Genomic DNA, 24,010 nt, shown 5'->3' with positions numbered 1-24,010 from the left:
CTCGGTGTTATAGATGGTCGGAAAAGCCTCCCCCACACCATGATAGAGACAGATCCACAGATGTAGCGATAGATGTGTGCGTATACATACACACGCGTGTTCTCCCCACAACAAGATTTCTAGCTGTCTCTCTCTGCCGTCTCCCGTGCTGCTCGGGCGGCCTGGGCTTTCCGTTGCACGGTCCCTTTAGGCTGGCCCTCGGGCCGCCAGGTGGGCCGGATGCGTCACCTGGGGCATCCTTTCCCGCTGCCCCGCTCTGGGGCCGCCTCCCGGGACTCGCCGGGCGCGGGCTCGGGGCGCCGCCGGCAGAGCCCGCGAGCTCGTCACTTCCCTTGCATCCCCGGGCCACGGTTCCCAGGCGGGGCGGAAGTCCTCCTCCGCCCTGCACCGGAGCCGGCCCTTCCCGCAGGCTCTCGTCCCGGCTTATCCGGGTCATCGGTGGCCCGGGGCCCGCCGGCGCGGAGCGTCCCTGGAAAGCTCCGAGGCACGTGGCGAAGGAGTGTTGTGAAGCGCTTAGGTGCTGGGTGCGGAGGTGGGAGAAAGGGCCGACGACGCTCCACACCCCGCTGCAGGCTCGGCCGCTCCCAGCCGGCGGGGAAATCCCCGTCTAGGTAGGGATTTCCCTTTCTTTACGGTTTGCAGACAGAACGTAAACAGCTGAGAACAAAAGCCCCGTGGGTCCATCTGACGTTTCTGTTTCTCGTTCTGAGCCGTGGCTGGGTGAATGCGTGCTCTGGTTTAATAGTGCAGTCTCTGGAAGCTTGCTTGGGAGTGAACCTGCTCATCTGCCCTGGTCCTGTTGAGCCAGAATGACCTAAATCCTGAAAAAGCTTTCCCTTTAACGTGCTCTTCCAGGCTTTCTAACTAGTCCAAGAAAAAGTCTCGGTTGGGTATGGATTTTGTTTTTGTTTTCCTGTAATAAAGTATGTATAACCTAAAATTTACCATTTTAACCTTTTTTTTTTTTTTTTGAGGAAGATTAGCCCTGAGCTAACATCTGCTGCCAATCCTCCTCTTTTTGCTGAGGAACACCAGCCCTGACCTCACATCCGTGCCCATCTTCCTCTACTTTACATGTGGGACGCCTACCACAGCATGGCTTTTGCCAAGCGATGCTATGTCCACAGCCGGAGCTGAACCGGCAAACCCGGGGCCACTGAGCAGCAGAATGTGCGAACTTGACCGCTGCGCCACCAGGCCAGCCCCGTAACCATTTTTAAGTGTATAATTCAGTGATATTAAGTACATTCACCATGTTGTGTAACCATCACCACTACCTATAATGATATTTTCAGAACTTTGTCATCACCCAAACAAAAACTATCCATGAAGGAGTAACTCCCCATTTTCTTCTCACCCCAGCTCCTGGTAACCTCCATTCTACTGTCTGTCTTTGTGAACTTGCCTCTTCCCACTTTCATAAAAGTGGAATCATACAATATTTGTCCTTTTGTGAATAGCATATTTCATTTACCATGTTTTCCATGTTACATGTTGTACATGTATCAGAAATTCATTCATTTTTATGGCTGAATAGTATTCCATTGTGTGTATATATGGAATTTTGTTTATCGGTTCATCTGTTAGGTCATTTCCACCTTGTGGCTATTGTGAATAACGCTGCTAGAAACATTCGAGTATGGGATCTATTTGAGTCCGTGTTTTCATTTCTTTTAGCTGTATACCTACAAGTGGAATTGTTGGGTCGTGTGGTAGTTCTGTTTAACTTTTCCAGGAGCCACCAAACTGTTTCCCACATTTTATGCTGCATGCCATTTGACATTCCCACTAGGGATGCTCGGGGGTTCTCGGGTTCGGAACAAGCCCCCTCAAGATGTGCACGTGGACTATTTTGAGCTAAAGACAATTGAGACCCTGTGGGCTCAAGAGAAACTTTTCCCTCTCCCTTAAAGAATTTAAATTGGGGGCCTTGCCCATAAAAAGAGTTATTACCAGAAATAAATTTTTATGACCCATCTGTATGGCACAGCAAGCCTCTGATTACTGCACATTTGTTTTTCTTATCATCTCGTGAATTACTCTCCTCCCCTCTGCAGCCTCAGCCCCTATGCCGTTCTTAGCTCAAGATGGCGTATATAGCTCATTTTACCCTTCAGTCTGTGAAACTCTCATGCATCTGGGGTCCCTGTACAAAGGAAATTAAATTTGAGTTTCTCCTATTAATCTGTCTCATGTCAATTTCATTCTTAAACCGCCCAGAAGAACTTAGAAAGGCAGAGGGAAATTTCTTCTTCCCCCGCAGTTCCAGTTTCTCCACATCCTCACTAGCACTTGTTATTTCCCATTTTGTTAGCGTGTGTGCGTGTGTACGTGTTTAATAACAGCCCTCCTAGTGGGTGTGAAGTGCATTGTGGTGGTTTGGATTTGGATTTCCCTGATGACTAATGAAGCTGTGCATCTTTTCGTGGACTTATTGGCCATTTCTTTGCAGACATTGAGTCCTTGGTCCATTTTTCAGTTGGGTTGTCTGTCTCTTTTGTCCTTGAGGTATCGTAGTAGGTGTTTTTGGTTTCTTTGGTGAGGAAGATTTGCTCTGAGCTGACATTCATGCCAACCTTGCTCTGTTTTTTAGTACGTGGGCCTCCAGCCCAGCGTGGCCGCTAACAGAGGGGTGTAGGTCTGCACCCGGAACCAACCCCAGGCCCCTGAGGCAGAGAGTGCCAAACTTTAACCACTAGGCTATCAGGGCTGGCTCCCTGTTTTTTTTTAAATTATTTTATTGAGGTCATAATGGTTTAACCTTGTGTAATTTCAGGTGTACATTGTTATTTATCAGTTTCTGTATAGACTACATCATGCTCACCACCAATAGTCTAGTTTTTATCTGTCACCATATGTATGTGCCCCTTTACCCCTTTTGCCCATCACCCAACCCCCTTCCCCTCTTCATTTTCCTATTTTTTTATTTACTTGCCAGTGCTTTTGGTATCATATTTAAGAAACTATTGCTAAATCTCAGGTCATAAGGATATTCCTCTATGTTTTCTTCTAAGAATTTTATAGTTGTAGCTCTTAAATTTAGATCTGATCTATTTCGAGTTCATTTTTATCTCTGGTATAAGGCAGGGGTCTAATTTCATTCTCATGCATATGAAAATCCAGTTTCCCAGCACCATTTGTCGACAAGATTGCCCTTTCCTCCTTGAATGACTTTAGTGCCCTTTTCAAAAATCAGTTGAGCACATATGTGAGAGTTTATCTCCGAGCTTTCTGTTCTGTTCCATTGGCCTGTATGTCTGTCCTTCTGCCAGGACCACACTGTTTTGATTACTGTAATTTTGTAGTAAGTTTTGAAATTGAGTAGTGTGCGTCCTCCAGCTTGTGCTTCTTTTTCAAGATTGTTTTGGCTATTTGGAATCCCTTGAGATTCCATATGAATTTTAGGATAGATTTTTCTATTTCTGCAAAAAAACTCCATTGGGATTTTGATAGGGATTGTGTTGAATCTGTGTGTCCCTTTGGGTAGTATTGTCATCTCAACAGTATTAACTCTTCCAGTTCAGGTATTTAATTCTTTCAGCAATATTTTGAAGTTTTCAACATACAAAACTTTTATCTCCTTGGTTAAATTTATTCCTAAGTATTTTATTCTTTGGTTGCCATGGTAAATGGAATTGTTTTCTTAATTTCCTTTTCAGATTATTCATTTCTAGCATATAGAAATGTAATAGAGGCCAGCCCGGGGGCACAGTGGTTAAGTTCTCATGTTCCCCTGTGGCAGCCCTGGGTTCGCCAGTTTGGATCCCGGCTGTGGACCTACAGACTGCTTGTCATGCCATGCTGTGATAGGCGTCCCACATATAAAGTAGAGGAAGATGGGCAAGGATGTTAGCTCAGGGCCAATCTTCCTCAGCAAAAAGAAGAGGATTGGCAGCAGATGTTAGCTCAGGGCTAACATTCCTAAAAAAAAACAGAAAGAAAGAAATGCAACTGATTTTTATGTGTTGTGGACCCTGCAACTTTAATGAATTCATTTATTAGTTCTAACAGGTTTTTGGGGATTCTTTAGGGCTTTCTACATAAAATATTGTTCCTATACAATTCTGATGCCTTTTATTTCTCTCTTGCTTATTGCTCAGGCGGGAGTTTCCAGTACCGTGTGGACTGTAAGTGCTGAAACTGGGCATCCTTGATTCGTTCCTGATCTTAGGGGAAGAGCCTTCAGTCTTTCACCGTTGAGTAGGACGTCTGCTGTGGGTTTTTCATAAGTGGCCTTTTTCATGTTGAGAAAGCTCTTTTGTATTCCTAGTTTGTTACATGTTTTTCAGAGTGTTGGATTTTTTCCAATTATTTTTCTGCCTTAGTTGAGGTAATCATGGTTTTTTCCCTTCCTTCTATTAATGCTGTGTATTATTTGATTTTTGTATATTGAACCACCCTTCCATTCAGGGATAAATTCCACTTGGTCATAGTGTCTAATCCTTTCAATATGCTGCTGAAGTCAGTTTGCTAGTATTTTGTTGAAGGTTTTGTTGTTTTTTTTAACATTTTACTTTTCCTTTCTCTCCCAAAGCCCCCTGGCACATAATTGTGCATTCCTAGTTGTGGGTCCTTCTGGTTGTGGCATGTGGGACGCTGCCTCAATGTGGCCTGATGAGCAGTGCCATGTCCGGACCCAGGATCCGAACTGGCAAAACCCTGGGCCGCCGAAGTGGAGCGCACAAACTTAACCACTCAGCCACGGGGCTGGCCCAAGGATTTTTGCATTTATATTATATTCATAAGGGATATTGGCCTTCAATTTCCTTTTCTTGCATTGTTTTTTGTCTGGCTTTGATATCAGGATAATGCTGGTCTCATAGAATGAGTTAGGAGGTATTCCCAGGCAAGTCCTGGTGGCCTAATGGTTGAGTTTGGCACACTCTTCTTCAGCAGTCTGGGTTCGGTTCCTGGGTGCAGACCTACACCACTTGTCAGCAGCCAGGCTGTGGCAGCAACCCACATACAAAATAGAGGAAGACTGGCATAGATGTTAGCTCAGGGCGAATCTTCCTCTGCAAATAAAAAAAAGGAGGTATTCCCTCCTCTTCAATGTCTTGGAGGAGTTTGAGAAGGATTGGTGTTAATTCTTCTTTAAATGCTTGGTAGAACTCACCTGTGAAGGCATCTGGTCCTGAGATTTCCTATGTTGGGAGGTTTCTTTTCTTTTTCTTTTTCTTTTTTCTTTTGAGGAAGATTAGCCCCTGAGCTAGCATCTGGGGCCAATCCTCCTCTTTTCTGCTGAGGAAGACTGGCCCTGAGCTAACATCCATGCCCATCTTCCTCTACTTTATATGTGGGATGCCTGCTACAGCAATGGCTTGCCTAGCGGTGCCATGTCCATACCCAGGATCTGAACTGGCAAACCCAAGGCTGCCAAAGCAGAATGTGCACACTTAACCGCTGTGCCACCGGGCCGGCCCCGTGTTGGGAGGTTTCTGATTTCTGATTTCAATCTTCTTCCTTGTCATAGGTCTGTCGAGACTTTGTTTTTCTTTTTGAGTCACTGTTGGTAGATTGTGTGTTTTTAGAAACTTGTCCATTTCATCTAGATAATGCAATTTGTTGGCATACAGTTGTTCATAGTCTTCTTTTATAACCCTTTCTATTTCTGTAGAGTTGGTAGTAATGTCTCTACAATCATTTCTGATTTTAGTAATTTGAGTCCTCTTTTTTTTTTTAGTAATCTAGCTAAAGATTTGTCAATTTTGTTGATCTTTTCAAAGAACCAACTCTTGGTTTCATTGATTTTTCTCTGTTCTTTTTCTGTTCTCTATTTTGCTTAACTCTGCTCTATTCTTCAATATCTCCTTCCTTCTGCCAGCCTTGGGTTTAATTTGCCCTTCTTTTTCTAGTCCCTTAAGCCTTACAGTTAGGTTATAGATATGAGATTTTTTTCTTTTTTTAAATATTGATATTTACAGCTATAAATTTTCCTCTTAGCCCTGCTTTTACTGCATCCCATTAGTTTTTTTGTTTTGGGGGTTTTTTTGGCTGAGAAGGATTTGCCCTGAGTAACATCTGTTGCCAGTCCTCCTGTTTTTTTTGCTTGAGGAAGATTAGACTGGAGCTACCATCTGTACAATCTTCCTCCATTAGTTTTAGTATGTTGTGTTTTATTTTCATTCATCTCAAGATATTTTCTAATTTCCCTTATGATTTCTTGTTTGACTTATTGATTGTTTAAGAATATGTTATTTAATATCCATGTATTTGTGCATTTTCCCATTTTCCTTCTGTAATTGATTCTAGTTTCATTACATTGTGATCAGGAAAGAAACTTTGATGATTTCAGTCTTTTTAAATTTATTGAGACTTGTTTTGTGGCCTAACACATGATCTGACCTCAGGAATGATCCATGTTTACTTGAGAAAAATGTGTATTCTGCTGTTGTTGGGTGAAGCACTGTTTATGTCTCTTTGGTCTGATTGATTTATAAGTTGTTTGAGTCCTCTGTTTCCCTATTGATCTTCTCTCTGGTTGTTCTGTCAATTATTGGAAGTGAAGTACTGAAGTCTCCAACTATTATTGAATAGTCTATTTTTCCCTTCAATTCTGACAATTTTTGCTTCATATATTTTGAGGGCTCGGTTGTTAGGTGTGTTTATGTTTCTAATTGTTAGATCTTCTTGATGAATTGGAACTTTTGACAATATATAATATCCTTCTTTGTCTCTTTTAACCTGTTTTGCCTTAGAGTCTGTTCTGTCTAACAATGATATAGCCACCCCAGCTCTCTTTCAGTTACTATTTGCATGGAATGTCTTTTTCCACCCTTTTATTTTCAACCTCTTTGTGTCTTTTTTTTTTTTTTTTGGAGGAAGATTAGCCCTGAGCTAACATCTGCTGCCAATCCTCCTCTTTTTGCTGAGGAAGGCTGGCCCTGAGCTAACATCCATGCCCATCTTCCTCTGCTTGATATGTGGGGCGCCTACCACAACATGGCTTGCCAAGTGGTGCCATGTCCACATCTGGGATCCAAACTGGTGAACCCCGGGCCACCGAGGTGGAATGTGTGCACTTAACTGCTGCGCCACTGGGCCAGCCCCTCTTTGTGTCTTTTTATCTAGTGACAGCATATAGATGGATCATATTTTTTTAAAATCCATTCTGCCATTCTCTTTTAATTAGAGAATTTATCAATTGTCAGGTAAGGTATTTACTGATAAGAATTTACTTCTACCATGTATCTGTTTTCTGTATGTCTTACATGCTTTTTGTTCATTGATAACTCCATTACTGCCTTTTTTGTATTTAGTTGAATTTTTGTAGTGTACCATTTTGATTTCCTAGTTTTCATTTCTATATATTTTTTAGTTATTTCCTTTGTGGTCACCTTGGGGATTACAGTTCACTTCTTAAGCTTGTAACAACTGAGTTTGAATAACGCCGACTCAGTTTGAATAGTGGAAAAGCTGCTCTTATGCCTCTCTGAACCTCCCCTTTATTGTTATGTCAGAGATTATGTCTTAATACATTGTGTACCCATTGACACGGATTTGTAATTATTTTCTTATGCATTTTCCTTTTAAATCATATAGGAAAAAAAGAGGAGTTACAAAGAAAGAGTACCATGATACTGGCTTTTGTATTTACCTAAGTAGTTACCTTTACCAGTCTTTTTTATTTCTTCTTATGACTTCAACTCACTGTCTAGACCTTTCATTTCAGCCTGAAGGACCCCCTTTATCCTTTCTTATAAAACGGATATACTGTAGTGAACTCCCCAGCTTCTGTTTAGCTGGAAATATCTTCATATTTCCATTATTCTTAAAGGATAGTTTTACTGGATATCGAATTCTTGATTGATAGGGTTTTTGTTCTTTCAAGACTTTATATATGTCATCCTGCTGCCTTCTGCCTACCATGGTTTCTGATGAGAAAGTAGCAATTAATCTCATTGAGGATCCTTTGTACATGACAAAGTTGCTTTTCTCTTGCTGCTTTCAAGATCCCATCTTTGTGTTGGGTTTGACAATTTCATTATAATGTGTATATATATAACACGTATAATGTATGGATTTCTTTGGGTTTTTTCTGCTTGGGATTCATGGGTTTCTTGAATGTGTGTACTTGTATCTTTCATCAGGTATGGGAAATTTTCAGCCATTATTTCTTCAAATATTTTTTCTGCCTCTTTCTCTTTTTTCCTTCTAACTTCCATAATGTGTTTCTTGTTACTCTTGATGGTGTCCCACAAGTTCCTCAGGCTCTGCTAATTTTTTGCATTCTTTTTGAATTTCGTTTCTCAGATTGGTTTATTTTAATTGCCTTATCTTCAAATTTGCTGATTTCTTCCAGCTCAAATTTACTGTTAAGCCCCTCTAGTGAATTATTTTTTTTTCTGACGAAGATTGGCCCTGAGCTAACATCTGTGCCGGTCTTCCTCTACTTTTATGTGGGTTGCCACCACAGCATGGCAGCTGACAGGTGCTGTAGGTCTGCGCCTAAGAACCGATTCTAGGCCGCCGAAGCAGAGCACACCCAACTTAACCACTAGGCCATGGGGCCGGCCCCTATTTGGTTGCTTTTGATAATTTCTCTCTATTGATATTCTCATTTTGTTCATACATTGTTTTCCTGATTTCTTTTAGTTCTTTGTCCATGGTTTCCTTTAGCTCATTGTGCATATTTAAAATAGTTGCTTTAATATCTTTGACAAGTAATTCCAATGCCCTGGCTTCCTCAGGGATGGTTTCTGTCAAATTCTTTTTTCCCTGTGAATGGGACATACATTCCTGTTTCTTTGTATGCTTTTTAATTTTTGGTTGCGAAGTGGACATTCCAAATATTATGATGTAATAGCTCTAGAAATCTGGTTCTCTCACTCCTTGGGGATTGCTGATGTTGCATGTTGAGGGCTGGAACCCTCCTTTTGTGTCTTTTCCAAACTCTTGTCATAAAGTGTGTATTCCTTATTGCATGTGGTCACCAAAGTTTCTATTCCATCATCTCTGCAGTCAGCCAGTGACCTAGAAAGAGTCCCCAAAAAAGGTTCTGATCCCTTAAATCCTCCAGCAGATACTTCTGGGGAAGCTGCTGCAGCCCAAGGGGGCAAAACCAAGACAAGTGACCACACCCTCCCCTCGGGGAACCATCAGACCAGCCCAGACACACAGCCCCAAAGTGCTGAAGGACAAGAGCCCCACTGCGCATCCTGGCACCAGTGCAGCCACTGCAGGAACCTGGCTGCTGCCCCCGCAGTCCCAGTGGGGCTGAGGAATGAGCAGTGGAATCGTTATGAAACAGCAGCAGCCTCTCCACTCTCCTGGTCATTGTCAGTGATCAGGTTTCAGAGTTCTGAAACAGTCAACCACAATCCTCTTTCCAGCTCAGAGTCTGCTTTGGTGGAGGAGAGACTGACCCCTAAAGCTTCCTACTTGAGCATCTTGTGTGACGCCAGAATGGGTTTTTTTTTTTTTCGTGAGGAAGATTGTTACTGAGCTAACATCTGGGCCAGTCTTCCTCTATTTTGTATGTGGGATGCTGCCACAGCATGGCTTGGTAGGCGATGTGGGTCCACACCCAGGATCCGAAGCGGTGAACCTCTGCCAAAGCAGACTGCATGAACTTAACTGCTGCGCCACGGGGCCAGCCCTGGTTTTCTGGGGCTTTTTTTGTCATAGGAATTTTTAATTTTTTTCCCAGATTTATTGATATATAATTGAAATATGACATGATATAAGTTTATGGTGTACAACGTGATGATTTGTTATACATATATATATTTCAAAATGATTACCACAATAAGAATAGTTAACACATCCATCACCTCACACAGTTACCTTTTGTGTGTGTGTGTGGTGAGAATGGAAAGGATTTTTTAAAATCAACTTAAATACACCTATTTTAAGAGTATAGTTCTTTGAGTTTTGACAAATATATAATGACCATTGTCATCAAAATATAGACCATTTGTAGCACCCCAAAAAGCTGACTTGTGCTCCTTCTCATTCATCCTTACCACTTACCCCCAGCCCCAGGCAGCCCTGGGTCCTTTCTGTCATGTAGATTAAATTTGTTGGGGGCCGGCCTGGTGGCGCAGCAGTTAGGTGCACACATTCTGCTTCGGCGACCTGGGGTTTGCCAGTTCGGATCCTGGGTGCAGACATGGCACTGCTTGGCAAGCCATGCTGTGGTAGGCGTCCCACATATAAAGTAGAGGATGGGCATGGATGTTAGCTCAGGGCCAGTCTTCCTCAGCAGAAAAGAGGAAGATTGGCAGCAAATGCTAGCTCAGGGGCTAATCTTCCTTAAAAAAAAAAAAAAATTTGTAGCTCCTGGCATTTCATATAAATGAAGTCACATGACATGTGGTCTTTTGTGTCTGTCTTCTGTCACTCAGCACAGTGTTTTTGATATTCATTTACATTGTTGTCTTTAGTAATTTTTTATCATTTTTTTTTGGTTTTTGTTTTTTTTGCTGAGTAGAATTCTATTATATAGATATGTCACAACTTATTTATCCCTTCGTTTGTTGATAAACATTTGGGTTATTTCCAGTTTGGGGATATAAAGCTGCTATGAATATTTTTGTATGTATATTTTCATTTTTCTTGGTTAAATGCCTAGAAGTGGAATTGCTAGGTTTTATGGTAAGTAATTTTATAAGAAACTGACAGACTGTTCCAAAGTGGGTGCACCATTCACATTCACACCTTTCCCCACTGACTTACCCTGGCACCCTTGTCAAAAGTTGGTTGTCCATACATGTGTGCACTATTTCTGGATGCTCTGTTCTAGTCCAGTGATCTGTATGTCTATCTGATTTTTCCATGTGAGGTAGTGATGTAAAATTTCCTTATTAAATATATAAATGGACTTAATTTTTAAAAGCTAAGTCTTTATATATATAAATTTACATAATTAGGGCCTGCCCAGTGGCACAGCAGTTAAGTTCGCACTTTCCACTTTGGCAGCCTAGGGCTCGCCAGTTCGGATCCCAGGTGCGGACCTACGCCCTGCTTGTCAAGCCATGCTGTGGTAGGCATCCCAGATAGAAAGTAGAGGAAGATGGGCATGGATGTTAGCTCAGGGCCAGGCTTCTTCCAAAATAAAATTAAAAATTAAAATTTACATAATTATTGTGAATTATAATGTTTATAATACACTTTTGTTTCTATTATGTTACATTTATATAATGTATTTATATTATATTATAAATGTAATTTATATTTTATATAACTATTTCATATAATATTTATATATAAATCTGTGTAATTGGTATACAGATATTGCAAAAATTATAAAGACTGAATGCAAATACCTGAAAAGTTTTAGGGCAAAAGCACGCCCTACATAGTAGTAGTTAGTTCTCAGGGTGCTTTCCTTGGTGGCCTGTCTTAGTGGTCATCGCCTTTCTCAAGTATTACTCTGCCTCATTGTACACTTTTTTTTTCAGATTGGCACCTGTGCTAACGTCTGTTGCCAATCTTTTTTCTCCTTCTTCTTCTCCCCAACGCCCCTTAGTACATAGTTGTATATTCTAGTTGTAGGTCCTTCTAGGTCTGCTGTGTGGGACGCTGCCTCAGCATGGCCTGATGAGCAGTGCTAGGTCCACGCCCAGGATCTGAACTGGTGAAATCCCAGGCTGCCAAAGTGGAATGCGCAAACTTAACCATTTGACCACGGGGCCCACTCCTCTGTACACTTTTTACAAACTTTGGCAGAGTCTAAATGACACTTGTTTCAAGAAATTTTCTGTAGCTGGGGACAAATATTTGCAAATAAGTAGATTTACCTTAGCATTCTTCATGATAGCAGAAAAGTAAAAACAATCAAAATGCTCAACAATAGGCAATAGATAAAATAAAGTTGATGCATCTGTATTATGAGATAAAATGCGGCAATTTTAAAAATCAGGATTCTGAAACAAACTGTAATGACTTGGAAAATGTTCACACCATATGTTGGGCAACTACAAGCAGGCTATAATGTGATATGTCAGTTTTATTAAGATACACACATAAAAAATAAGATTGGAAGAAACATACCTGAATGTGTGGAATTATTATGATTGTTTTTCAGTTGTCTTTTGTGTGTTTGAATCCTCTAATTTTTCCACAGTGAGAATGTTTTATTTTATTTTACTTATTTATTTATTTTTTAAAGATTGGCACCTGGGCTAACAACTGTTGCCAATCTTTTTTTTTTTTTTTCCTGCTTTATCTCCCCAAATCCCACCCTGTACACAGTTGTATATCTTAGTTGCAGGTCCTTCTAGTTGTGGGATGTGGGATGCTGCCTCAACGTGGCCTGATGAGCGGTGCCATGTCCGCGCCCAGGATCCGAACCCCGGACCGCAGCAGCGGAGCGCGCAAACGTAACCACTCGGCCACGGAGCTGGCCCCAGAGAATGTTTTATCTTATAGTTGGAAAAAATGGTAAAGGCCTCTGCGAGTTCTCCATTGATATGTGATTTCTCCCTTCTGTGGAATTTTATAGCTTTTTATAAATCTCTTAGGACACTTATCACATTCTAGCTTGTATTATAAATATTGGTGTACCTCTCTTATCTTATTTTTTCGATTCTAATTGCTTGAGAACAGAGATCTCATCTCATTCATTTTTAATCCCCAGTCCTGGCACAATGCAAGTGCCTGTCACCTGACAGGTGCTGATAAAACAAATATGAGTCAGCCAATTGTTGCCAATCAGGAACATAGGTCCCTTGTCATCAGATTTTCTGATTAAGAGAAGCCAGAAATCTGGATTTTGGTCTAACTCTCCTGATTTTTAATGATATAAATATTCAGAGTTCAAAGAGAAAAATTCAATAAATATGAGAGGAAGATGGACACAAATATTAGCTCAGGGCCAGTCTTCCTCAGCAGAAAAGAGGAGGATTGGCAGCAGATGTTAGCTCAGGGCTAATCCTCCTCAAAAAAAAGAGAAAAGAAAAGAAAGAAGTAGAACAGAAGCCCCTGGGCCCCGCTGGCAGTCACGCCCCCATGGTAACCTCCGCCCTGACTTCCTTTCCCACAGGTCCTGTGTGCCTCTTTTTGGACCTGAGGTAAATGGAATCATAATGCGTATGTACTCTTCTGGATCCTTTTTCCTCACTCAGTGTTATGTTTATGACATTCATCTGTGTTGTTATGAGTGGCAGTAATTTGGTTTCATCATATTTCGATGACAGGTTTAATCCTTATGAAAACGTAAAGTAAAATACAGGTACTAATTTCTAAATTGCATTGTTCTGGGTGGTACCATGAAGTAAGTAAATATGTAGCACAGTTTTATCTGTTCTACCAGTGAATTGGAAAAGAAGGAGAAAACAGGGAACATTTGGCCCCAAATAAAACGTTATACTTTGTTTTCAAGAAAGGTACAATTATCTCTGAGCTATTTCCTGACATGTTGCAGGCAGACATAGGAAATGAAAGATTTTTTAAAAATCTGACTGGGAAAGTTCACTCTTTCAAAATCAATTTTCAGAAAACGAAATGGACAAAACTTCTTCATGACGAACATCTGGACCCTTACCCACGGTGTTCTAGGCACCACAGAGCCTTCCAGTGGGTAACCGACAAACCGAACGGCTCCCTCCACGTGGCGGCCCATCCTCCAAGCTCAAACTCTGGCAAAAAAGCAAGCAGTGCCTGCATAAACCTAGTGAATAAATCACCCAGATTTTTTTTCAAAGATTTTATTATTCCTTTTTCTCCCCAAAGCTCCCCAGTACATGGTTATGTATTTCTAGTTGTGGGTCCTTCTAGTTGTGGCATGTGGGATGCCGCCTCAGCATGGCTTGATGAACAGTGCCATGTCCTTGCCCAGGATCCGAACAGGCAAAACCCTGGGCCGCCGAAGCGGAGCGCCCGAACTTAACCGCTCGGCCACAGGGCTGGCCCCTCACCCAGATTTTTATAATAAAATACAAAACAAGAAGCCCACCAAAGAACTATAAGTCCATTGGCTGAACGAATCAGAGGATCCGGGGCTGGCTGCCTTTGAGATGGGGTGTGCTGAGGGCCTATGGATTCATCTTGGGTGGGTGGGGGTGGGGCAGGGGGAGAGGAAATGGTGGCATCCACTGCACATGCTGGTGCATGCTGGTGCAGATGGCAGAGAGGAGGAAAGGCAGGTGGACGCATCCATCCACTCATGTTTCCTTCCGGGATGCTGCCCACTCTGGGAGCTCTGCTCCTGTCTGAGCTCTCTGAAGGCGGGGACTGAACTTCACCCCCTAGGAACACTAGCACAGTACCCACGGCGCAGCAGGCGTTTGGTGTTTGTTGACTGAGTGAGTGAAGGTAAAGAGGACAGACTTTGAAGCCTTAGACTTAACTCTGCCACGTCTCACCTTTGACGTCATTGCCTAAACTCTCTGAGCTGCATTTTCCTCATCTGCGAGGTGGGGAGAATAACATCTACTTCTCTGTGAGAATTTATTTAGGCCTGCTATGTTGCCTAACAGGCATTCAAGGAATGTTTCGTTGCTATGTTTGAGAGCATGTGCTAGGTGCTTCGGGGGACGCAGAGAGAAATACGGCAGTGTCGTGGATGACCTCGCGGAGCTTATGGACTTGTGGGAGGACTGAGCAGCAGAGAGGGTATAGTACAGTATGACTAGTGCAGCCATCATGAGCGCCCAGAGGAGGGGGGAAGGGACGCGAGTCAGGCTTTGAGGATTCACGAACTTTCCTAGCAAAGAAGGTGGGGATGGAGGGTATTGAAGGCAAAGAGAGGAGGATGTCAAAGCTATGGAAGTGTCAAAAGGCACAGCTCACAGAGGGAATGGCACATCGTTGGTGCCGGCTGGGGCTCCGGGCCAGGAGCAGCTCAGGCTGGAGAGGGACTCTGGTCTGATCACAATGGGCCTCTGTGCCACTGAAGTATTTGTGCTGGACACGTTGGTCAGGATGCCTGTCATTCCAGCCTCCGTTTCCAGGCAAAAATTGTGCCACCCACTCAGGGAAGCTAGACTAAGCTGCTTTAAAAAAACAAAACCAAACCTTTATTCAAGTATTTTATTTACACAGGATAAATTATTCATTTTTTTATAGGTTTAGTTAAATGAGTTTTGACAAGTGTATTTACCTATGTAACCCCCAACACAATCAAGATCCAGACCATTTCCATCCCTCTAAAGAGCCCCGTGTGCCCGGCGCTTCGGGCCCTGGCAATGGCGGCTTTCTCGTGCTAGTTTCCTGTTCCAGAATCCTATACAAATGGACTCATCCCGCAGGTAGCTGTTTGTGTCAGGCTTATCTCACTCCCTCATCCTAATGTTTTAGAGATTAATTCATGTTACTGTCGGTCTCAGCAGCCCCCTCCTTTTTAGTGCTGAGTGGTATTCCTTTGTAGGGATGTGCCCCACGTGTTCATCGATGATGGACATCTGCGGTGTCTCCAGTTTGGAGTTATGGACACAGCTGCTATGCATGTTCTTATGGAAGTCTTTGTGTGGACGTGTTGTCACTTCTCTTGGGTAAACAGCTGGAAGTGGAATTATTGGGTCTTAGGGTAAATGTCCGTTTCACTTTTAACAAACTGCTAAACTGTTAGAGAGAGAAGAGAAGGAGAGAAGAGGGGAGGGCGAGAGGGAAGGAGGGAGGGAGCGAGCACAGAGGACAGCCTCTGCGCATTCAGCTTCCCTCCAGCCAGTGCGGGGAGTGATGGGGGGAGAAAGCAGCTGGATTATCCGGGAGAGGAGAGGAGGCGTGTGGAGGGTGTCCCCACATCACTCATCCACACACCCACATCTGTCCCAGCCCAAACCACCATGGCCACCGCTAGCATCCTGAGGAAGTCCCCTCATCCCCCAACTCGTGAGCCAGCCAGAATATTACACGGGACCCCATGAAAATGTCAGCATCCCCGGAAGCCTGGGATCACGTGCAGGTTGGGAGCCAGTGCTGTCTGGGCCCCCCCAGGAACAAGTCTTCCAGGAAGGCAGGGCAGGAGCCTGGGGAGCCCCAGCCGCGTGGAGAGGTGCCCAGGGCTTTGCGGGCTCCAGCTCAGGAATAGAGACCTGGTGACCCGTGGAGACGCCTCCCTGGTGAGCCCACCTGCCAGGCCCCAGAAGCGGCCACGTCTTGCACAGTCGGAGCACCCCCCGGACAGGCCACCAGTCCCTTGAAGCCTTGAAGGGAGGGTGGAACTATTCAGATAAATTGCACAGCAGCAAAAGCAGAGGGAGACGGGAGGAGTAATAGTCCTGAGCCCTCAATGAGGGCCCCACCCCACCCGCATTCCAGATGCCCCACCTCGGGAACATGGGAGAAGCCAGAGGTCGGCTGCACTGTGTGCCCTGAGAGTACAGGGCGCCCAGGCTGTTGGCCTGTGCTGGCCCCACATTGGCCCTGCCACCAGCAGGGCAGCCAGCCGAGCCTTCCACCCTGGAGCAAAGTATCCAGAATGTTTTGTAAGGTAAGAACACAGTGGATTTCAGAGTGGAGACAGTAAGAAGTTGTTCGTAATGGGCTTCCTGTCGCAATCCTCTGGACACCTGCTCCCTCGTTCCTCCTGGATCCAACCCACCTTGACCCTGGGCCAAGTTGGCACAGGAGGTGCAGATAACATTGGGAGGCATGGAAACAAGTCCTCAAAGCCAAACCTGCAGAACCAGACGAGTCTTTTGTGAAATTCCCAGGCCAGAGCTCCGAGCCCCGAGGCTCCTTTGCACACCTGGCCCTGGGTTTGATCTCGGAGGTGGCTGCGGTTCCCTTTTGCAACCGGTTTCATGTCGGGTTTCAGCTCCAGGGTGCGTCCTGAGCACCCTCTCTGCAGGCCCAATCTTGTATAACTTGAAAGACCTTGACCCGTCCCGCTTGCCACAGCACACCTTTCTTTTCTGCTAATCCAGATGAAACACCTGGAGCAGCAGTTTCACAAAACAGGCCTTCAGGGGCCCCCACAGATGGACTTTGTCCCAAGCTCAGGAAGAAGTGTGTGTCTGTGAGTACGTGTGTTTGTGTGAGAGTGTGTTTTACATATTTACTCATAAAGTTCAAGTTTTCAGATATTCTGCTTTCTGGCTGTGAATTTGATGTGACATGATTAGGGTTAAAAACATTTGCTTGCACAGAAAGACAGATACCAAATGACTCCACTTGTATGCAGTACCCAGAGCGGTCACATTCACAGAGGCAGAAAGTAGAATGGTGGCGCCAGGGGCCGAGGGGTGGGGGATGGGGAGCTTTTGATTGATGGGGACAGAGTTTCAGTTTTGCAAGATGAAAGAGTTCTAGAGATCAGTTGCTCAACAACACAAACGTACTTAACACTACTGAACTGCACACTTAGAAATGGTTAAGATGCTTCATTTTATGTTAGATGCATTTTACTGCAATTAAACAACAATTTGCTTGGTCTACAGAAGATGGTGAAGACTTCGTGCCTCTAAGACCTAACAGTGGATGGCTTTGTGAGAGGGACAGTTGTCAAGTTCAAGCACTCTGCGGGCCCAGAGTGTGAATCCGAAGTTAGGATGGGCCATCAGTGTGGTTAGGATGATACAGCAAAGGTGCTACAGACAGGCAGTGTGGCCACATCCCAGTGGATGTGTGGCCCCTAACAGAGAGCTACCTGGACCCCCACAGCCTGGGCTTGACTTTTGGCCATGAGTTGCCCCCTTGGGCTGCCCTTCATTTTTGTTCCCAAGGCCGCAGGACAGAGTGTGTCTCTGTTTTGAAGAGGGGAAGTTCAGTGCACATTTATTTCCTACCAAGACATGTCAGGACCACATTGCTTTATGTGTTCTTATTCCTGGAAAGGAAAGTAGTATGAAAATTGTTTGGGTTTTAATACAGAATAGTTTTTGTTTTTTTTTTTTTTAATTTAGGGCTTATTTTGAAAAATTATGAATTTAGTTCAAATGTATGCAGATACCTTCCAGAGAAAGTTAATATTACAGCAAATTATTCTCTTTTTTTCTTTTTTTGCTTGAGGAAGATTCTCCCTGAGCTAACATCCGTGCCAGTCTGCCTCTATTTTTTTTTTTTTCGTATGTGAGTCACCACCACAGCATGGCCACCGACAGTGTTGTAGGTCCACACCCAGGAACCAAACCAGGGCTGCCAAAGTAGAGCATGCCGAACTTAACCGCTAGCCTGTGGGGCAGCCCCAGCAAATTATTCTTGATCCAATGGCATGGAGAAAATTGCTGGAATATTCACATTTGAAGATTCCTTATCAATGAATGCTTTTGACGGAAAACTAACCCAAAACTGCTAATATATTCATTAGAGAGGTTTAATAAACTCCATTGCAACAAATAAAGTACTTAAATTAGTAAAGAACTCTGAATTGAAGCATCATTTGGGGGAAGAGACGGGGTAGGCGTAGAAGAGGAAAGAAGGAGGGTGTTGAAGTCAGGTGTCGGTGGAGTCATGGAGCGCCTTCGGCTATTCGGACGTTAATTTCAGAAGTGTCCTTATAATTACGCTAAATTAAAGATCTCTCAAATTATAGGCCACAGCTACCCACTTTCAGTGTTGAATAATTCTATAAAGATGCTAGTGAAAATGCTGCTCGAAGGCCGGAATGAGAGCGTGCACGTTGAACTCGGCGAGGTCCAGCGGCTTTATCCCCCAAGGGATCTGTTAGGTTGAATTTGAAGCAGCTGTTGAACAGATTTATTTAAGCAAAAGCTTTGGTTTCTTGCTGGCAGTGTTTGCATCAAGGAAAGCATGTGACCACTCAGGGCAAGGCAGAGTCCCTCCAAGGACGTTCCGAGGGCTTATGAAGTGGCTGCTTCAAATCTACACCCCACGCCACAGGGACTAGCAATTGCCCTGGGCTGGGGTGAGGGCTCCTTGGCAGTTCTGATGCACAGCCAGGGATAAGAATGAGCCAAGAACTGATTGACAGAGAATGATAACTTTGCTTTTACTTCCATTGTCTTTCTTGTATGGGAGACAGGCAAAAAAAGAAAAGCCGGTGGGTAAAAATATTTTGGTGACCTGATAAACATCTGCTATAACTCCAGCTAATATGTGCGGCACATAAGAGTTTTTAAAGTGTTTTCAAGGACATTCTCCCCTTTCACTCCACAATCCTGTGAGTAGGTATTGTTGTCCTTATGTGTAGGGTTGAAAAAAACTGGCTTAGGGAGATCAGGTGAGGGGCCCAGCTGGTAGGAGGCGGAGCTGGGGCTCAGACTGGCCTAATCCATCTGGCCCTTTGTTCCCAGCCTGCAACAATTCTCTTCTGTAAGGCCCATCCATTCTACCGTCTGTTTCTGCTGCACTTCAGCTGGCTTGTTCTTCCTCACAGTGTAAATTGAGATCAGCGTAATTTCTGAGAAAATAGAAATTAGCAGGGCAGCCGGCCTGAGAGTGGAAAGTAGTGGACGTGCTCAGTCGGCCTTGAAGCATGAAACACTTCCAGATGCCAGAATTGCTCATGCTTGCTTCACTTTGCTTGGCAGGGCTACAATTAAATACCGCTCTCCAGTAGCTGTGGTGGGAATTGAGTTTTGCATCTTTCACGAGGCCCTTTGGAAATGACCTTGAAAGATAGAAGAACCTCAATTTGCATTAGTTGGTAGAAAATGTCATCAAGAAAATAGCAACACTTGAAAACAGATCCGACTTTTAAATAGAGGGATTTTTAACTCACAGATTTTATCTAGATAGGCGAAGTTCAAGGATGTGAAGGAGATCTCTTTAGTGGCGAAAAAAAAGATTTTAATTTTCAGGCAAGATCTTTTTCCACAACTACTACTTGAAGAGCTGCTGCCACCTCATGGAAAATTTTTAGAAACTTCCAGTTTAGGCAAGAATCCATGTTTGCTCTCTTCCATGGTCTTCTTCTAAGTCACTGCCACTGTGTAGGTCCCCTCAGACCAAAACCCCTGGGAATCTGGCCTGCAAACTGTAGTTTTCATATCATTGTGGTTCCGTTCGAAAGTGATCAGACAATCATAGAAACGATGTGATTAGAAATCAAGAAATAATATTTCGTTTAAAAATATTTTAAATGTAAAATTTTTCAAGTGTAATTTTACATTTTTAAGTATTTCTCGTTTATGAAAAGAAATACTGTATCTGTTGGAATTGAAATGAGCAGAGAGGACATAATGATGAAGAACGTGGTTCTCTGTAACTCTTCATGGCTATTATTTCAAGGAGGACACTGCTGCAACATACAGACCCATGCCAGCTGGACATGGCCAGCCCTTCCACACCTGTCTGCCCTCGAGCAGGCCTGGGACGACCTGCCCACTGTTGGCTTTGGGTGAATTCTGATTTCAAGGCTCAGCTAAGGAATGGCTGCCCCGGGGAACATCCTTCAACTCCTCCAGGCAGAGTGGGTTGTGTTCCCCTCTTTGTTTCTGCAGGACTTCCTGCCCACTGCTAGGGCCGTATTTATTGTTACCGTATTTACTGCTGTAACACGCTTTGGTTTTCTTGTGATGGTTTTGCAGAGGGAATGAACAGCATGATAGCTAAGAGCTCCCACTGTAGGTTCCAATCCTGGCTCTGCAAGTTTCCTCTGCTCAAGGGCGGTAACAACTGAATCACCTCGAAGGTTGTAAGGCTCATTAAGGGTGAGCCTTAAATGGGTTCGTATTCCTCAGATGCTTAGAGCAGGGCCTGGCACAGAGGGAGCATTGTCACAGTGTGAACTGGCTCTGCCGCTGTCCACGTGATCACTGCCCACGCGCCAGTCTGTCTCTCCCGCCAGACTGGCGTCTGCAGACAAGGGTGGGCCATTTTCGTCCTAGATTCCCCTGGGGCCAGACACATGTGTCAAGCAGTGCTCAGTTGTGTTTGGTGAATGCAGGCATGCACGAATGCGACATTTAAAAACACCCTTTCCACCCAAATATTGTCACAATCATGATCTCGGAGTGAGTGTGCATGTGCTGGTGCCTTAGCTCTCTCACCACTGCCCTAGCATGTTCTAGCTGCTCAGGCCAAGTCCAGCCCCAACACTGCACAGGCTCGCAGGCTGGGGGGGTGCCAGGCTCTCCGCGGTGTCAGGCATGCAGCGTTGACAACAGCTTGCCCGTAACCCGGAAGAGGACCGGTGATGTGCACATGCTAAGGCATCTGTGTCGGAAGCCCAACCTGGGAATTAAGGTTTCCCTGCAGACCCTGAGCCGCAGACACCGCCAGTCACCAACCAACACCTCCGTTCTCCTCTCTGTCTGAATTATTGCGTTAGCTCCCTCGGGCTGCCATGGCATAAACTGGACGACTTAAGATATCAGGAATTTACTGTCTCATAGTTCTAGAGGCTAGAAGCCCAAGACCAAGGTGTTGGTTCCTTCTGACGACAGCAAGGAAGGATCCATCCCATAGCTCTCTCCCAGCCTTGGTGGGTTAGCGGCCATCTTTGGCATTCCTTGCCTCGTAGATGCATCATGTCAAACCTTCCACATGGCGTTCTCCCTGTGTCTCTTCACGCCGTCTCTGTGTGTGTCCACCTCTGTGTCTAAATTTCCCCTTCTCATAAGGACACCAGTCACATTGGAGTAGGACTCATCCTAATGATCTCATTTTAACTTGATTACCTCTGTGAAGACACTATTTCCAAAGAAGATCACATTCTGAGGTACTGGGGAGTTAGAACTTCAACATAGCTTTTTAGGAGGACACAATTCAACCCATGATTGTTATGGAGAAGATCTGAAGATTTTACTGCTGAGAATTGGTAGAATCGCCATATTCTTTTTTTTTCTTTTTTCTTTTTGGTGAGGAAGATTGGCCCTGAGCTAACACCTATTGCCAATCTTCCTCTTTTCACTTGAGGAAGAATGGCTCTAAGCTAACATTTTGTGCCTATCTTCCTCTATTTTGTATATGGGATGCTGCCACAACATGGCTTGATGACTGGTGTAGGTCCACGCCTGGGATTCAAACCTGTGAACCCTAGTCCTCCAAAGCAGAACACGCCAAACTTAACCACTGTACCACCAGCCTGGCCCCTAGAATTGCCATATTCTTAAGGTTCATGAGTGAAGTTGAAGCTGATGTGATATACTCGTTCAGATTTGGGGCTACAGTTTGGTTTTAAAAGGGCACAGGGGTCAGCCTGTATGTTCATCACTGGGTTATTTATAATGATCAAGTAGAGGAAATATCTAATTTTATTTACTTATTTATTTATTTATTTTTAATTTTTTTTAGGAAGATTATCCCTGAGCTAACGTCTGCTGCCAATCCTCCTCTTTTTGCTGAGGAAGACTGGCCCTGAGCTAACATCCGTGTCCATCTTCCTCTGCTTTATATGTGGGACGCCTGCCACAGCATGGCTTGCCAAGTGGTGCAATGTCCGCTCCCGGGATCTGAACTGGTGAAACCTGGGCCTCCAAAGCGGAAGTTGGAACTTAACTGCTGCACCACTGGGCTGGCCCCTAGAGGAAATATCCAGATGTCCTACAGTAGGAGGATCGTTAAGTAGATGATGATGATAACTAATATTCTTCATGGCTTACTCTGTGCCAAACACTGTACCAAAGATTTTATATGAAAATTGCCATTTATTATAAGTTATGGTTTCTCAACCTGTTAAAGGGCGTCTACAAAAAACCCCAGAGGTAACATCATACTGAGTGGTGAAAAACTAAAAGCTTTTCGCCCTAAGGTCAGGAACAAGAGAAGGATATCCATTCTTATCATTGCAAGTCAACATTGTACTGGACGTTCTAGCTGGGGCAATTAGGCAAGAAGAAGAAATAAAAGGCATCTAGGTTAGAGAGAAAGAATTAAATTACTTCTGTTTGCAGATGACATGATCATGTGTATATAAATCCTAAAGAATTCATAAACACACACACAAAACTATTAGAGCTAATCAATGAACTCAGCAAGGTTGTAGGATACAGAGCACTACACGAGAAAATTGTATTTCAATCCAAGGATGAAATTAAGAAAACAATTCTGCTTATAATAGCATCACAAAGAATACAATATTTAGGAATAAACTTTTAAAAAGAAGTGTAAGATTTATACACTGAAAACTACAAAACATCACTAAAGAAATAAGAAAGCAATAAATGTAAAGACATCCCATGTTCATGGATTGGAAGACCTAGTATTGTTAAGATAACAATACTCCCCAATTGATTTACAGATTCAAAGCAATCCCTACCAAATCCTAACAGGCTTTTTTTTTTTTTTCGCAAGAAATTGAGAAACTGATCCTAAGATTCACATAGAAATGTAGGGGATCTAGAATAGCCAAGACAATCCTGAAAAAGGAGAAGAAAGTTGGAGGATCACTACTTCCTGATTTGAAAACTACTGCAAAGTTGTAGTAATCAACAGACCGCAGTACTGGCATAAGGAGAGACAGGTACATCAATAGAGTAGAATTGAGATCCCAGAAATAACCTCTCACTTTTATGGTCAATTGATCTTAAACAAGGGTAGCAAGACCATCCAATGGGGAAAGATTAGTCTTTTCAACAAAAGGGACTGGAATAATTACATGAAATTAGATCCCTGTTTCACAGTATTGATGCAAATAATCAATAACCAATCTATAGATAAGAAAGCTAGAGCAATATTTATTGAGCCAATGCTGATGACTAGCCCAGAAGTGCCATGTCCACTGGGGAAGAAGGCACTCAGGAGAAGCGTGGTTTACAGTGTGTTTATATTCCATTTCAGAGCAAAAACGCATATCAAGCGTGACAGGAATGCGATTTTTTTCCCAAAGTCACAAGGATACGTTTTGCTGCAGTTAGCACATATGCAGAGGTCAACTTGACCTTGGTCCTCTGGGAAGAAAAACTTATTTTTGAAGAAGTACGGGTACTGGTGTCAGAGAAAGAGAGACATTCGCCCCTGTCTTTAAAGAGCCCACTCTTTTGTTTGGGAAAATGTTTGAAGCAGGTGTGCACTGCATGTTCTGCGGGCCCTAAGTCAGGCTGCTCCGGGAAAAACAAGTTTCACGCCGAATCAGGGTTATACCTCAGTATGTGAGAACTTCTTCTTATTTTCATCACACAGCATATACAAAAATTAACTCAAAAAGGGACACAGACCTAAAGGTAAGAGACAAAACCATAGCAGTCTCAGAAGAAAACCTAGAGCAAATCTTTGCGACCTT

General features: G+C 43.6%; 1 long non-coding RNA gene across 1 annotated transcript; it reads left to right on the top strand.

Moving 5' to 3' along the window:
* The first annotated feature begins 258 nt into the window (after positions 1 to 258).
* LOC106781525 (uncharacterized) lies at positions 259 to 13,645 on the top strand. Its single transcript, XR_001378157.3, has 4 exons — positions 259 to 611; positions 12,209 to 12,384; positions 12,986 to 13,013; positions 13,439 to 13,645. It is a non-coding gene; the product is annotated as an uncharacterized lncRNA (long non-coding RNA).
* The last annotated feature ends 10,365 nt before the right edge of the window (positions 13,646 to 24,010 follow it).

The sequence above is a fragment of the Equus caballus genome, chromosome 13, assembly GCF_041296265.1.
Source record: "Equus caballus isolate H_3958 breed thoroughbred chromosome 13, TB-T2T, whole genome shotgun sequence".
Lineage (NCBI taxonomy): Eukaryota > Metazoa > Chordata > Mammalia > Perissodactyla > Equidae > Equus > Equus caballus.
Note: the sequence above shows the minus strand (reverse complement) of the source record. Positions and strands in the feature narration are given on the sequence as shown.